Source organism: Adiantum capillus-veneris, chromosome 8, assembly GCF_014529385.1.
Source record: "Adiantum capillus-veneris isolate H3 chromosome 8, ASM1452938v2, whole genome shotgun sequence".
NCBI lineage: Eukaryota > Viridiplantae > Streptophyta > Polypodiopsida > Polypodiales > Pteridaceae > Adiantum > Adiantum capillus-veneris.
Window position 1 is genome coordinate 119,322,336 of NC_140938.1, and position 17,304 is coordinate 119,339,639.

The 17,304-nt window shown below is 44.4% G+C and overlaps 2 pseudogenes; both read right to left on the reverse strand.

Moving 5' to 3' along the window:
* Positions 1-1,734: 1,734 nt before the first annotated feature.
* On the reverse strand, positions 1,735-15,994 carry LOC147452848 (uncharacterized; annotated as a pseudogene).
* LOC147452849 (uncharacterized) lies at positions 1,995-11,917 on the reverse strand (annotated as a pseudogene).
* Positions 15,995-17,304: the final 1,310 nt, after the last annotated feature.

A 17,304-nucleotide genomic window follows, 5' to 3' on the forward strand; every position in this document is an offset into this window, starting at 1 on the left:
AGAAAGAAAAATAAAAAGTGACATCTGTCTATACTTCTATACTCTTTATAATGCACCTTAAAATTTTGAAGGAAGTAGAGAGCCTCCACTTGTCACACTCTGGTTCATTTCATAGAAAACCTTTGGAAACATTTCATTTGAAATGCAAAAGTGAAGAGTTAAGTACTTAGATGGTAAAAATTGAAAAGACTTTCTTATGGGTCACCTATTAGGGGACTTACTTGGGTCTACTCTTTTGCTTTCATTAATTAATTAGAAGAAGAGATTCCTTTTGCAAATTAGAGTCCAAAGCCAAAAGTCGCATGCCACGTGTAACCTACTCTCCCTCGCAAAATGGGCCGCCATGGAGACCTGACCTCTGCTCGCGACCATCACCTCATGTTGCACTCCACCTTGTCAAAACCTCACGACTATGGTATCCTCAGCTTTCGCGTTCAACCCTGTGAGGTACAAATCTACCCCCTCAGCACGAAATTTCTGCAGCGCAATCATTGGCAGACAAACGAAAAGAGAGAGAGAGAGAGAAAGACCCTTGCATTGCCAAATAGAGATACCCCCCTCGCATTTCTACATGCTTTCCTACATACACAGTGCGCAAAGATCCAGCGACTGGGCTGCAGTGCAGGCCTGCCAACGTGCAAGGAAACGAGAGAGAGAGAGAGAGCGAGAGAGAGAGAGAGAGACCGATGTGCCCCTATGCCACTGCGCAACAAACGGCCCCCAAAGTCCTGCACGCCCTCTGCCTTGTCGCCTCGTACTGTTGCGTCATCGCTGCCTTACCTCACCCTGCATCAACCGAACCTCAGCTACCATCCAAGCTTGCTTCCTTGCACCTTCACCTGCACAAATCATCTATGTCCTTGTCGTGTCGACCTGACACATAAGAGAGAGAGAGAGTGTGTGAGAGACACAGAGAGACAGTGACAGCACTCCCGCACCCGTTCCAAGAGAGAGAAACGTTGCCAGCTCGCCTGAACCCCAAAAGAAAATTTGCCGCTCTCTCTCTCTTTGCCACATGCCGGCTCCACATTTTTTGCACCAGCTGGCAATGCTTGACTTGTCCTTTTTCCTTCAACCACCTTTTTCTTCTTAAGTGAGTGGGAATCTAGGTTGATTCTTTTTAATAAGCCCCAAAAAGGACGTTTTGGCCACCTACTGGATTGATTGTCGATTGATTGATGCTGACAATGTAAAGTCAAAAGATTAGAACTTAGTCTTGGTAATGTAAAGTCAAAAAAGTAATACTCTTTCTACATTTATATTATTTATAGTTCTTGGGAAGGCCATGGAGTTTCACTTTGGTCCTCAAATGTCAAGGGTGACCAATGACTACTTCTTTTCTGAAAGCCATTTGAAGAGTAGCTCTACTTTGCATTTTGAAGGCCATGAAGAAATCCCCTCTACGTGTCACCCAATTAACCTCTCTCAACACGCTTGCACAATGAACCGTCCATGTGGTAAATGATCTTCGATCTCGGCACATCCGTGTTAGTGTGTGTGTGTGTGTGAGAGAGAGAGAGAGAGAGAGAGAGAGAGACAGAGACAGAGAGACCCGTTGCAAGTGTGTGTATGAGAGATAGAGTTGGCGTGCCATTTGTTGTGGTTTTTTTTTTTTTAAAACCAATATACAGCGGAGATTTTTATTAGAAAGAGACAAAAAGATACATCGACATGCTCAAGGAGGGAGCATACAGATTGGGGACAAAGTTGGTAGCTAGCTTAAACATCACGGGGTTAGATCTTGAGAGCATCAAGCTCACATCTAATTTTTACAAGTAGGGTTATGGCATATTGCCACTTTTCCAGCTGAGAGTTCACATCTTCCTGAATCTCTTCCTCCATGATGTCTCTCATGTAGCACAACTCCTCATCAACTCCAGCACGCTGGAAAAAATCACCCGAAGTGTCCAGCATCTTGTGCTTCTTCCGGTAGATCCTGCACTCAGCAATGGAAAGTTTTTCTATCTGCAAAACAATTGCATCAAAGAAGATTCTCAGGTTTGAGAACTGGTAAGCCTCCTCATACATATAGCAATTCCTCTGCCTCCAGATAGCCCACATGAATTCTCCCCTTATATGGTTCCAGATAATGGATGGGATGCCTACATTATCACCTAACAAAACATTTTTTCATGAAAGAGTGCGGCCAAGACAACTCATAACTAGTTTCCAAAAGGGAAAGTTGAAAGAGCAGTTCATGAAGAGGTGAGGAAGGTCTTCAGGACAATTCTTGCATCTGGGGCAAGTTCCAAGAGCAAGGCCAGCGTCCCTAAGTTTCTGGCCAATCTAGACAGCTTTGTAGATGATCAGCCAAAGGAGGGCGGATTTCTTTGGGAAAGATGCAGTTGACCATAGGGTCTGTAACATTTAATGGCCTAATAACTTTTGTGTAGCGGAAATCAGCATGAACATAGTGGGCATTTCATTAGAATAGCTTCCGAATGAGAATTACAAGAGTGCTTGGGTGGAGAGAGCAACAAAAAGCATAACACTTAGTTAGATAGCATCGACAATACTTTCAAAAGAGAGAGAAATTAAGCTATTGACCACAGTTGAGGACCGGATTTGCATGGAGCCGGTCCCCCCTCCAAAAGGCTTTGTATTATAGTTTCTCCCATCAAGAGAGACATTGTACAATACAATTCTTTGTGTTCCTTCAAGACTAGCTAGTGCAATGAAGATGGAAGCTTCATACACTAAGCAAAACACTAAATCAAACACAACTTGAATTATCCCCGTTCTCAGACCCAAGACCTCACACACCTTCGAAGATGGTGAGAGCTAGCAGGGTATGAGAGTAGATTGAGAGGAAAAAGGAGTATCTTACGAGAAAGATGTACATCTCCTCACATAATCACTCATATTAGCATAGCTTAGCTTAGTAATTAGCTTGGTAGAGAAGATGAGCATGCATTGAAGCTTGGCTCTTGGTTGGATCTGCATCCACATGCCAAGAGAGTGTTGATGTAGGCTTCTATCTCACAAGCTTGGAGTAGGTGATGAGCTCTCCATTAAAGCTTGGGAGGAGATAGAGTATTCTTCCTTCACACATGGTCAAGTGTGAGTGTGTGTGTGTCAATGCCAAGCAAAAATCAGCCCTCTCTCTCTCTTGGGCGAGCCCTAGCTGCTAATTAGGTCTGGCTTTTGCCTCATTGGACCTCCCCAGGTCAAGCCAATAGGAATTAAGCAGCATAAGTGATAGCCTTCTGACATGTGTCCCCCTTTCCCCTTTTGTGAGAGCTTTAGGTAATTAAATAATTAAACTAAACTCTCATTGGACCCCTTTGCCTCCTGGCCAATAGGAATCAGGTAAGCCATGGGGCTCCTGAATGCTCATTGGACCCCTTGGGAGACTGCCCAATAGTCTTCTAGGAGACTTAATTCTCATTGGTTTCTTTTATCAAATGTTTTTAAATTAATTAAACTAGATTTACCCTAGCTTAATTCTCATTGGTCCACTTCAAGGGTCTTCCAATAGGAATTGGGCACACCTTGTGGGCATCTGGCCTAGGGAGCTGACATGTGTCCCTCATTCCCTTTGTGTAAAGGGAGCCTGTGTGTGTGTGTGTGGCTTTCTCTCTCATCCCCTACCTTTGGGGCTCTCCCCCTCCCATGTAGGGATGTGAAAAGACTTTTAGGGCACACACTAAGCATCCAATTTTCCCTAGGGTTGACCTTTGGACACAACCTTTGAATTTTGGAACCTTAGCATTTTGGAAGTCTTAATGGGCTGAACCTTAGGGTCTTTTTGGCCCATTGTTTCACATGGCTCTTTTGCAGATGGCCCCCCCTTTGGATCCCTATTTTCCCTCCTTTGGATCCCTACTGTGGCCGGTCTGCTAGCTTAACCAATATTCTAGCTTTTTCTCCCTTGGCACTTCCCCACATTAAATGATCAGTTTAATATGAGAAAATCATTTAGGAGAATTAGATATTGATTATTATGACATTACCTCTCTCTTGAAATCATAGTCGTCCTCGACTATGGTGTAGAGAAGATAAAGCATATGCATGAGTCCTTTTCTTAGCGGGTAGAGGATCCCTATGTTACCCTACGACATCATTCCATAATGGATGACTAGTCCATTTGGCGCTTGAGAGCCTGAGGCTGCCGCAAGCATGTCTGCACATTAGTCCTATCAGTCTTCCATAGTAGAGTGACAAGTTCTACTTGGTGTTTGGGAGACGTCGTCTCCGCAAACTTGATCTAAGCATGCATACTACTTCATTTTTGTGCACAAATAAAGAAAAAGAGAGTCTTATAAGACAAAAATTTTGTTCATTTTTAACATTTTGTACATTTGCTTACTCTTGGGAAGCATTGTAAGCATTGACAAGGTTTAGGTTATCCTTCAATTGTATGCCTTGCATCCATCTAGCATCTTCAAAAGGATAATTCCTAAACTTAATAAGATATCGTCGGATAGTCTTACCGCCTCTTAATACCTTGTCTTCATGTCGGAGAATGGACTCGGGCTGCAGCACCTCCTCGTGGTCCTCGATCTCCGGTGGGTCTTCAATAGTTGGTTCTTGAGGTGGCTCTCCTTTGTAAGGCTTTAATAGGCTCACATGAAAAGCATTGTGTATGAGCCAATGATTGGGCAACTTAAGTTGATAGGCCATCTCATTGATTGGCCTAAGAATCTGGAAGGGACCATAATACTTTTTGCTAGTTTAGCATAGTACTTTTGGTGGCCCGTAGGATTCTTGCCCGTCGTGTGCCTTAATCGAGCCTTGGGAAACTTTAACAAGACCCAATCGTTTTCTTTAAAGGCTTGGGCTCTTCTGTGCTTGTCAGCAGCAGCCTTTTGCCTTTGTTGTGAGATAGAGATAGCATCCTTAATCTTTTGGAAAGATTCTTGTAGGTCTCGGCTATACTCATCTGCAGCGAAGATCTTCCCATGTACCTTAAGTAGCAAGGGACTTTTTGATCTTCCCTCAATTACCTCGAAAGGTGCTTTTCCTGTGGAAGTATGTACAGTGTTATTGTAAGCATACTCTACTAAGGGTAAGTACTTCTCCCATTGGGATCTTTGATCTACTTCCGTTACATAGGCTTTTAGTAGATCAAGAATGGTTAGGTTAGCTATTTCACTTTGGCCATCAGTTTGTGGATGATAGGCCGAAGAGAAGTTTAGCCTTGTTCCTAAATTCTCAAAGAGACCCTTCCAGAAATTACTGGTCATTCTAGGATCTCTATCCGACACTATGGACATTGGCAAGCCATGGTACTTGAAAATTTGTGAAATGAAGAGGGTTGCCATTTGATGGGCTTTGATAGTCTTTTTGACATGTATAAAATGAGCTTGTTTACTGAACCTGTCTACTATCGTCCATATTCCCGTATTCCCATGGATAGACTTAGGCAATCCAAAGATAAAATCCATGGATATGCTCTCCCAAGGTGAATTAGGGATTGGCAAGGGTTGAAGCAATCCAAGTTGCTTCCCTCTATCAAATTTTGTCTTTTGACATACCACACATTTGGAAACATACTCGTGTATGTTCACTTTCATGGTAGGCCAATAGAAATATGTTTCAATTCCCTTTAGGGTAGACTGAATCCCTCTATGCCCCGCATATGGGGGAGCATGAGATTCATACATTACTTTCTCACGTAGTGAGTCAGTAACGCATAGTCTATTGCCATAGAGAAGATAACCATCTTGTAAAGTAAATGGTTCTTCTTTCTTTCCTAATGCAAGGGCTGAAATCACATCTCTAAAATCGGGATCAATAGCATACTCATCTATCATTGAAGATAGATCATTGTGAGTTGCTATGGAAACCGCATTCACTCTCGGTCGTCTTGAGAGTGCATCGGCTACTTGATTATGCTTGCCAGCAATGTGAGCAATATGAAAATGAAATTGCGAAAGGAAATTTGCCCACCTCATTTGTTTGTCGGAAAGCTTGGTCTGCGTCATGAAGTACTTAAGACTTTGGTGATCCGTTCGCAGAATGAAAGGAGTCCCTAATAAATAGTGCTTCCATGAGTCTAAGGCATGTAGAACGGCAAGGAGTTCTTTTTTGTATATGCCTAGAGCTTGCTCAACAGGGTCGAGCCTTCGACTCTCATAGCCTATGGCGTGCCCTTCTTGGAGCAAAACAGCCCCAAGGCAATCACCACAAGCATCACATTGGACCTCAAATGGTTTTGAGAGATCCGGTAGTGTAAGCACAGGTTGAGAGATAAGCTTTTCTTTAAGCTTTTCGAAAGCATTGTTCTCCTTAGCAGACCACGTATACCTAACATTTTTCTTTGTTAGGTCATGTAATGGTCCCGCAATTCGTGAGAACTTTTCTATGAAGCGTCTATAGTATGCACACATACCTATAAAGCTTCTTAGTTCATGAAGATTCCTTGGTTTAGGCCATCCTTTTATTACCTCTAACTTGGATGGATCCATTTGGATTCCATCTTGAGGGATAATGTGACCTAAATATTGAATCTCTTGCAAGAAAAATTCACTTTTCTTTCGATTAACATAAAGTTTATTCTCTCTTAAAACTTGAAATATTACCTGGAGGTGTTGCTTGTGTTCCTCCAATGAATTAGAGTAGATGATAATATCATCAAAGAATACTCCAGTGAAGGTTCGATGAGGCCTGAACAGCTTCTCCATCAAGCGGTTGAATGTGGCTGGTGCATTGGTCAAGCCAAAAGGCATGACAATGTATTCGTAAAGACCAAATGTAGTACGAAATGCGGTCTTTACAATGTCTTGATCAACTATCCTTATTTGATGATAGCCACTTTTTAGGTCAATCCTACTGAAGTAGGTCGATCCTTGTAGCTTATCAAATAGGTCTTCTACCCGTGGAACGGGAAACCTATTCTTGATAGTGATCCTATTTAGTGCTCTATAGTCGACACACATACGATATGTGCCGTCTTTCTTTTGTACTAATAGCACAGGTGAGCAAAATGGAGATGAGCTAGGCCTAACCATGCCCTTCTCAACTAACTCATGCACTTGCCGCATAATCTCCTCTTGTTGAGCTTGAGAAACTCTATAAGGAGGTTTGTTAGGCGGTGAACTTCCTGGAAGAAGTTCAATTGCATGGTCTTCATTACCTCGTTTAGGAGGTAGCTCACAAGGGATGTCGTCAATAAAAACATCTTGAAACCCCTTGAGAAAATTGGATAACTCTAATTCCTTTTGGTTGCTTTTATTTTCTTTTGCTAAAGCATTAGGTTCATTTTGAGAATCTTTAACAAAAATCATGTACACGGAAATAGAGCTCTTTATTGACTTGTTGAAAGCTGGTGTATGTACAATGGGGATGGTGTTACCCATCTCCTTAGCATCTATATACATGTCCTTTTCCCTGAACTTAAAGGAGATTCTCCTTTCAGGAAATTTAACATCGGCAGCTAGGCGGTCAAACCATGGTGCCCCTAGGATTACATCCTCATGCTTGAGAGGAGAGATAAAGAAGTCCTCTTTGTCCACATAGCCTTGGACATGAAGCCTCAATTTCCCGATTAAGGAAGTGACTGAAGCTTCTTGCCCCTTGAAGGCACTGTCTGTGGGTAGGATATCTCCCATCTCGTAGGATTGTATACCTAGCTTGGTGGCTAACTCCATAGATATGAAATTGTGAGTAGAACCAGGGTCAAAGAGAATAAAAGCATCATGTTCTCTTACCTTTCCCCAAGCATGGCATAGAGGAGATCCTTTGTGGTGAGTTTGGTGAATCTCCTCCTCTTGGATTTCAACCAAAGAAGCTCTAGGAGGATCTTGGCGGTTGTTCTTTTGGGGACAAGCGCGGTACGCATGCCCTTGTTTGCCGCACTTGAAACACCGGTTATCCTTACGATAACGCTCAAGCTCTTCAGGAGAGAGTTTATTCTTTCCTTTGTAAACTCCCTTCTCTTTAGCTTTGTTGGAATTGCCCTTAGGAGACTTTTGGACATTGTCCTTCCCCTTAGGCTCATTGGAACCCTTGTTTTCCGGGGGCTTATTATTTCTTTTACCCCCCGTTTGGAAATTGATTCGCGAGGCCACCATAGTATGGTGTATTACCGCCGATATGGTACGTGGCCTTTGGGAGTTGACATACTCCGCCATTTCTTCGGTTAAGCCCGCACAAAATTGTTGCTTTTGCTCTCCAAAATCCAACTTTTTGAAGACAGTGGCTTTGAGTTGTAGGTCCCAAAACTTGTCTACATATTTGTGGATGGATTCATTGGGAGAGAGCTTTAAGCTTCGCCATTCGGTGAGTACTTTGTCTTTGGCATCGGTGGCCAAAAACTGCTTCATAATGGAAGCTCTTAAAGCCTTCCATGTTCGTGGAGCTTCACCGTTGGCTCGTAGGCTAGACCACCATTGTCTGGCGGACTTTTGAAAGTGCATAGCTACATGGCGTAGCTTAGAGGACTCCGTGAAGCCCTCATCTCCAAACGCCGCATCGAATTGCTGGATAAAGGCCAAAACTTTGTCTGTAGCACCGAAGGTGCCATCATAGGTAAGGAAAGAGATGCTCTTCCCTCCCTCTTTGAATTTCTTCAGCTTGGACGACCTCTTCCATGCGGCATAGGATTTCCTATGGCCTCTTCTTTTTGATGGTTCAAAAGTTGCACCATCACTTTCTTCAGAAGGTGAAGAATTTGAAGAAGGTGGAGAAGAGGGTGACCTCTTTCTCGCCTTTTTCTTGTCTTGATCTTTGTCGTCTTCACCATAGCTTTCATAAGAGGAAGAGGATGAAGAAGATGGAGAAGAGGATGTCCTCTTTCTCGCCTTTTTCTTCCCTTGCTTTTTATCATCCCTCTTTGAATTATGGCGTGGAGAAGAGTGTGATGGTCTTCTCCGCTTTGATGGTGATGGAGAGCGTTTAGCCCGCCGTCTTCGTGGAGCCTCTTCGCCGAGGTGGCGGGAGACTCGCTTCTTTCTCGTTCCTTCGGTGGAGGCTCTTGAGTTCTCCTTTGGGAAGGAGATGCATCATCAAGAAGTAAATTCTTGAGCCCTTCATATGGATTCTCTTCTTCTTCCCAAATCGGAGAGAGACCTCTTTTGGTAGTCTCACTAGGAGGCTTCCTAGGTGTTCTCTCGTCATGGTGATGAGCTTGGAGAATCCCGTGAGCACGGAGCTGCCGTTGCACTTCACTTTGGAGAGATGGATTGCCCATGGCTTGTTGAAGCCTAGAAACAAGATAATTAACAAGCATTGAAGCATCATTAGTAGCTTGCTCATGAGCAAAATCAAAGTTATCAACATTAATTTCACTCTCTTTACTATTGTCAGCCATTCTAACAACTTTTAGGTGTAAACTTTTTAGGTGTACTTTGGCACTTCAAGCCCTAGTTGCTACTCCTCTTTACCCCTTTAGAAAAAGCACTCAAGCTACTGTACCCGCGGCTCGAATACCATTAATTGCAAGGAATAGAAGAGAGGGTCTTTCGACACCAAGACAGCACCGGCTCCTGTCAAGATTCTAATAGCTCAATAGTGGTTAAGCCGTAGGCAAGCCCCGTAGGACTCCACTATTAAGACCATAGCTCTCGACGGTGATGCCCCGTTAACTGCACAAAGGCAGGCGCACTGCAAGGCTGAAAAATCCCTATTCTACTTACTCACAGGCAATTAATAATACCAACCATTTGTAGCTAGCTTGAGGACCTCCCTTCTTGAGCAAGAAAAGAGAAACCTTGAGCTCTGATACCAATGTAACATTTAATGGCCTAATAACTTTTGTGTAGCGGAAATCAGCATGAACATAGTGGGCATTTCATTAGAATAGCTTCCGAATGAGAATTACAAGAGTGCTTGGGTGGAGAGAGCAACAAAAAGCATAACACTTAGTTAGATAGCATCGACAATACTTTCAAAAGAGAGAGAAATTAAGCTATTGACAACAGTTGAGGACCGGATTTGCATGGAGCCGGTCCCCCCTCCAAAAGGCTTTGTATTATAGTTTCTCCCATCAAGAGAGACATTGTACAATACAATTCTTTGTGTTCCTTCAAGACTAGCTAGTGCAATGAAGATGGAAGCTTCATACACTAAGCAAAACACTAAATCAAACACAACTTGAATTATCCCCGTTCTCAGACCCAAGACCTCACACACCTTCGAAGATGGTGAGAGCTAGCAGGGTATGAGAGTAGATTGAGAGGAAAAAGGAGTATCTTACGAGAAAGATGTACATCTCCTCACATAATCACTCATATTAGCATAGCTTAGCTTAGTAATTAGCTTGGTAGAGAAGATGAGCATGCATTGAAGCTTGGCTCTTGGTTGGATCTGCATCCACATGCCAAGAGAGTGTTGATGTAGGCTTCTATCTCACAAGCTTGGAGTAGGTGATGAGCTCTCCATTAAAGCTTGGGAGGAGATAGAGTATTCTTCCTTCACACATGGTCAAGTGTGAGTGTGTGTGTGTCAATGCCAAGCAAAAATCAGCCCTCTCTCTCTCTTGGGCGAGCCCTAGCTGCTAATTAGGTCTGGCTTTTGCCTCATTGGACCTCCCCAGGTCAAGCCAATAGGAATTAAGCAGCATAAGTGATAGCCTTCTGACATGTGTCCCCCTTTCCCCTTTTGTGAGAGCTTTAGGTAATTAAATAATTAAACTAAACTCTCATTGGACCCCTTTGCCTCCTGGCCAATAGGATTCAGCAAGCCATGGGGCTCCTGAATGCTCATTGGACCCCTTGGGAGACTGCCCAATAGTCTTTCTAGGAGACTTAATTCTCATTGGTTCTTTTATTAAATGTTTTTTAAATTAATTAAACTAGATTTACCCTAGCTTAATTCTCATTGGTCCACTTCAAGGGTCTTCCAATAGGAATTGGGCACACCTTGTGGGCATCTGGCCTAGGGAGCTGACATGTGTCCCTCATTCCCTTTGTGTAAGGGAGCCTGTGTGTGTGTGTGTGGCTTTCTCTCTCATCCCCTACCTTTGGGGCTCGCCCCCTCCCATGTAGGGATGTGAAAAGACTTTTAGGGCACACACTAAGCATCCAATTTTCCCTAGGGTTGACCTTTGGACACAACCTTTGAATTTTGGAACCTTAGCATTTTGGAAGTCTTAATGGGCTGAACCTTAGGGTCTTTTTGGCCATTGTTTCACATGGCTCTTTTGCAGATGGCCCCCCCTTTGGATCCCTATTTTCCCTCCTTTGGATCCCTACTGTGGCCGGTCTGCTAGCTTAACCAATATTCTAGCTTTTTCTCCCTTGGCACTTTCCCACATTAAATGATCAGTTTAATATGAGAAAATCATTTAGGAGAATTAGATATTGATTATTATGACAGGGTCCTAAATCCATTGCCTCATGTCGAGGGAGAGACCCCATCGCTGATTCAGGATGATGTGGAGGGGGGGAGAGAGGGGCTTAGGTACGACCTGAGGATGGGAGAGAAGGTAACCACCTGACCACACAATACCTTTGAGGGAGAGGACAGAGGAGCAATTAAGAAGACAATGAAAGGAAGCAGGAAGAAGGGCTAGTCGCCTGCGAAGGTATGCAAGTTCCGAAGGCCTCAATTGAAATTTGAGAGAGATTTACAGGTCAGAGAGCCAGTCAAAGGCTACCGGTGACCATACATCAGCCCAAACGCAAACTCCCTTGTTGTAAATGGTGAGGCCAAGTCTAGAAGTATCCACCTGAACATCTTTGCAGGTGACCCAGGGCAGCCAGATGGAGTCATTCAGTAACAAAGGCTGGCTATGGCTCGATTTCCAGTTAGGGCTCAATCTGAACCTGTGTCTATTCCATGCTCCCCATAAGGACCTCATTAGGTCAGATCCTCTGGCCAATGAGAGGTGAGGGCTGAAGAAGAGGGTGATAAAGGGAAGATTCACCCAACCTTTTGCCTGTGAGAGTTTGAATCTACTTGTGGTCTTGAGAAGCAGTACCGACCATTCCTCCCGAGGATGGTGAATAGCTCTGACCACCAATTTGACAGCCATCTTGTCGGCGAGAGAGGGGATATGAATGATGCAGAGTCCTCCCTTGTCCTTTGGCAGACAGCAGATGTCCCATCTCACCTTTGCTCTGCCTTGAGTGAGAGGGTCGCCAGACCATAAGAAGTTGCAGCAGATTTTGTCTATGTCCTTTAGGTGGTCATCGCGGGGCCTCCAACAAGTGAGAAAGAAGACAACATAAGCTATGAGAAAATGGTTGATAACAACCACTCTGCCCATGAGAGAACCTTGGAATCCTTTCCATCTTTCAAGTTTTGACTGAAAACGTTCTAAGACCCACTTCCATCTGTCCTTCAAGGTGATACCAAAACCCATAGGGATGCCCATCAGACAAAATGGCTGGTGAGGGAGAATCAACTTGCGTTCTGAGGCCAAGAGCCATTGAGGAAGAGGGACAGCACCTTGTTTCACCCCTGTTTTAGAATGATTAATCTTTGAGCCAGAGGCTGTACAAAACAATTGGAGGCAAGTCCAAAATTCCAAAAGTGATTCTTCTTCATTTGCCAAGAGCCCATTAGTGTCATCCGCAAATTGTGAAAGACATTGTTGTCCTTCTGAGTTGGGAAGTTGTATACCTTTTATTTTACCTTCCAGCATCCTGGCCTTGACAAGACAATTGAGGCCATCAGCCGCTATTGCAAACAATAGGGGTGCTAGGGGGAAGCCTTGTCTAACTGAACGATTGAGAGAGAAGTAGTTGGACAGTAGTCCATTGAATGCAATCCTTGCCCGGGCGTGTCCAAACAGGGTTCGTACAAACCTGACCAAAAGGGGCCCAAATCCCATCTTTTCCAGACTTAAGAGGATGAACGACCACTCGAGTCTATCATATGCCTTATCAAAGTCCACTTTTACAAATACAAAGTCCTGATTGGAGTCTTGAGCATATTTAATGCCCTCCCATAAAGAAATAACTGCTTCCATAATGTTACGTCCCTTTATAAATCCTTTCTGCTCTGAGGAAATCCATTGCATCAGAACTGGAGTAATTCTATTTGCTATAGCCCAGATCTTATAAACTGTGTTGAGCATCGTGAGAGGATGCCAATTAGACAAGGATTCCCTAGGACCCCTCTTGTGCAAAAGCTTGATAACGCCAATGTTGATCGAGAAAGGCAAAGATTCATGAGAGACTGCTTCCTCCCAAACTTTGAGGATGTAGGGGGCAAGTAGCTTTTTGAACGTTTGGAAAAACTCAGCAGGAAGTCCATCCAAACCCGGTGTCTTGTTAGGTTTAAGCGACTCAATGGACACCTGAATTTCTGTCTCGGACAGAGGTGCTTCAGGCCGGTGGGAAGTTTCCTGCGGGATGACTCTCTTGCGGGCAGCCCATACTTGGGCTCTCGCCAGTTCTATTTCCGAACCGATGACTGCTGGTGTACTGAATAGACCTTCGAAGTGAGCTCTAGCATACTCCAAGTTCTCCTGGTCGTTAGAAAACTTCCTGACAGGGTCGACAAACAAGGGGACGAGTTCCCTATAGTTTTTCCTCCTCAAGGATTTGAACATGCTTTTGGAGGGTCTGTCTACTTTGCATGCCCACCACTCTTTAAAGAAGAGAGAAGCGTGTTTAAGAGCTAAATCTTCTTCAGCTCTAATCTGAGTTCTAAGAATTGAGATGAGGGATTGTTGATGCAGATCAGGCGGGGAGTTCTCAAGGACAATGAGTTCAACATACATAGCCTCTTTCCGTCTCTTTCGAATAGAGGTAACATCTTTCCTGGTTTGAATTAGCAGCCGCTGAGACCTTTGGACAACAGTAGACCAAGCTTTGGCCGAGGATGGGTAGGAAGAGAAGCACTCTGTCCAAATGAGAGAAATTTTTTCCTGCACTACGAGGAGTTTAAACAACTCGGGGTCGGTGTGAAACCAATGGTTCATGATCCTCTTGGCCTTATCATCTAGAGTGATACTGACAGGATAATGATCAGAGAGACAACTAGTGAGGATGGGCTTGACTTTGATGCGATCAAAGAGATTCGCGAGAGGAAGACTCAAGTAACAGCGATCAAGGCGAGCCTTCCTGGCTAATCCTCCTGTGTTGTAAATTTGCCAGGTGAACTCTCCTGGAGTGCCAGCGTCCCGCAATTGAAGAGAGTCCTCGAGGGATGTCCAGGAACCTTTTTCCCTCCCAGAAATGCACTTACCTTTGTTAAGAAAACGGTCCTCAATGGACTCAACCATATTAAAGTCCCCCAACAAGACACAAGGGCCATTGAATTGTGAGAGTTCATCCCAAAGCTCTGCTCTGTCAGCAGTAGAGCCCCCAGCATAAATAGAAATGATTCGAAAGTTGACTAGTTGAGCGGGGCAAATGGAGCACCAATACTTGCCCATTCTAGCTGAAGAAGTGGACCAGTGTTTAGGAAAACCCAGAGCTGAGCCCCCTGAACCTCTAGGGTGGTCAGTAGTGATCCATCTGAGGTCCTTGGTAACCTCAGAGAGGCGTCTGTCCAGATCCTCTCCTGTAACTTTAATCTCCTGAAGAACCACCACATCAAATCGCTTATCTCTGAGCCAATTGGCTACTTTCTTAGCCTTGGTGGGGTCAGAGAGCCCCTTGATGTTCCAAGAGACAAACTTCATCTATGACTGCGTTGGGGGCGTTTACCAGCACCATCAGACCTTGGGGGAGTCTGAGCGACATTAGCATGGTTGCGTTTGTTATCCTTAAGGATTTCCATGGGGGAAGGGCTCGAAACCGGGACCAAAGCAGAGGAAGAGGGCACACTAGGGGAATTTTCCTTGTTGGAATCATTCTTTCTAATGTTATCTAGAGCGTTGACTTGTTGTTCAAGGGTAGAAGGGGGGGGGGGGGGGGACTGGAGGAGTGGGGAGAATACATTCTTCATTCTCAGAGTCAGACAAATCCGCAAAGTCTGAGAGTGTGGCGAGGACAGAAAATCTATTGGGCCTAGGAGGGGTTCTCTGAATAGATCTATGAGCCGGGGTGAGGGAGGGCTTAGGGGCATTGGACTACTGAGGGGAAACAACAGAGGCATGCTAAGTGGGAGCACCAGGAGAGGTTGCAGCAGGTGATGGAGCAGGGCCTAGGGGGGGAATGGGAGCAGGATTCTTAACCGGACAATTTCTCACATAATGGCCTTCCACACCACATAGGAAGCAAGCCTTGGGTAAGTACTTGTACACTAGAGGCTGCTCAAAACCCTGACCGTCATTTGTGAAAATGTCAATGGCTGAGGGCAAGGGAGCAGAGATGTCCATCTCTACTAGAACTTGTGGGTGCCACGAAGGATTAAACTCTCTTCTGGGTCTTCCCCCAAGTACTTTGCCTAACTTCGAGGCAATCATTTTGAGGTGCTGATGGTAGTGAAGGGGGAGATTGGGAAGCTCAACCCAGACAGGGTAGTGCTTCTGGGCAGACACTTCGGGGTTGAAGTGCTTATTCCATCGGGAGAGAAGAAGGGGAGAGCTCTTGATTAGCCAGGTACCCATGCCGATGATGTCAAAGACCATCTCGGCTGTCTGGAAAACAAAAAGGTAATGGTTCTTGGGCAAAGACTGAATGGTTTCCAGGACAACACCCCTTGACCCCCACTGTTGTTTGATCTAGCCTTTGAGAGTCTCAGCAGGTGGCCTAGGCTCTGCCAAAAGTCATATCACCGCCCTAGCTTCAAGGTCCTTTTCAAGCTTGGATATCTGAGATGTAGGGAGAATGACGGAAGGCTTACCTTCATGGTTGCTGCACTCGGCTGCTTGAGGATGGCTTTGGCAGTTGGTGTTGAAGACCGAAGTGGAACTCACGGGGTTGGGCCCCTGGCAGCCTTCACCAGGGCTCGAAAGTGGTCTTGATGTTCCAGGGACAAAAGCTTGCCCGTCATGCTGAAGAGGGTTGGAAGTTTGGTGAAGAAGGTATGCTTGATGAATACGCTCAGCTTGTTCAGAGGAAAAAGCTTCGAGTAGAATGGGGAGCATTGGGGTAGGGAGGGCAGCGAATGCATTGTCACACAGAAGAGATGAGGGTGGGGTGATCCATGCATTGAGCTGTTGTGACTGGGCATGATGAGCGAGAGAAGCTCCTGGGAAGCCGGGGAAGGACATGGCCTCGCCAGGGTGAAGGACTGAGCGGCTCTACGTCTAACCTATCTCCATTTTATTGGAGCGTTGCGGAGGTCTTCCACATTTGCATTGCATTAATGAAGTGCAATGAGCTCGACAATTCATCCATGGGAGTCTAATAATTTGTTGTGGATGTCTTAGACACATTGTGTGTGTACATGTGCGCATGCATGCGTGCGTGCGTGTGTGTGTGTGTGTGTGTGTGTGTGTGTGAGAGAGAGAGAGAGAGAGAGAGAGAGAGAGAGAGAGAGAGAGAGAGAGAGAGAGAGAGAGAGAGAGAGAGAGAGAGAGAGAGAGAGTGGAGAGAGAGAGAGAGAGAGAGAGAGTGAGAGTGTGTGCGTGCGTGCGTGCGTGTGTGTGTGTGTGTGTGTGTGAGAGAGAGAGAGAGAGAGAGAGAGAGAGAGAGAGAGAGAGAGAGAGAGAACCATTCTATACTTTTATGTGTGGATGAGTGTGCTGAGAAATAGAGAATGGTCCATGCAAATCATGCTGTGTGTGTGTGTGTGTTGTGTGTGTGTGTGTGTGTGTGTGAGAGAGAGAGAGAGAGAGAGAGAGAGAGAGAGAGAGAGAGAGAGAGAGGGCTCTCACACCGGAACTAGAGTAAGAGGAAGGAAGAATAAACATTGGTCTTACATCAATAATCGATGAAATTTACAATCGAGAATCGAGAATTGACAATTGACATCTATAGAATCGAGAATCGACGTAATAAAAAAAGTTTGATCCAATGAATCCAAAGCAAAAAGCGTGCATACCCAAGGCAAGAGCGGACCTCAACAGATGGCAAAGGCGGACAATGGGAGGCAACTCCAACAACTCTTCGATATTTTTGAAGGTTTTTACGCTACATTTTTGTGAGCTTTGTGGTTTCCTTCGGGTTGACTTAAAATTTATAAGTAAATCTCAAAATTTGTAGGTGGGATTACACATAGCTTAGATCTTTTGAACCGCTTAAAGGCAAATTAGAATTTTTGAGGCAAATCATAAAATTTTGTAAGAGGGGTTACACTAAATCGAGTTGAGGTGAAATGTTTTTTCCCAAAAACATGAAAAACGTAGGTATGAGAAGTTTTAGGGGTAACTTTATTATATTTGAAGGCTTTTACACTCAATTTTTTAATACTTTGTATGTATAGAGATAATTTTCTAAATTTGTAGGTGAGATTACACTAGATCTAGGTTTAGAGCATTTGTCTATACTATGATTTTTTCCACACAAAAAAATAGAGGAAAATTTACTATAAAATTTGAAGGTTTTTGCAATAATCTTCTTTGCACTTTGTAGATTCCCT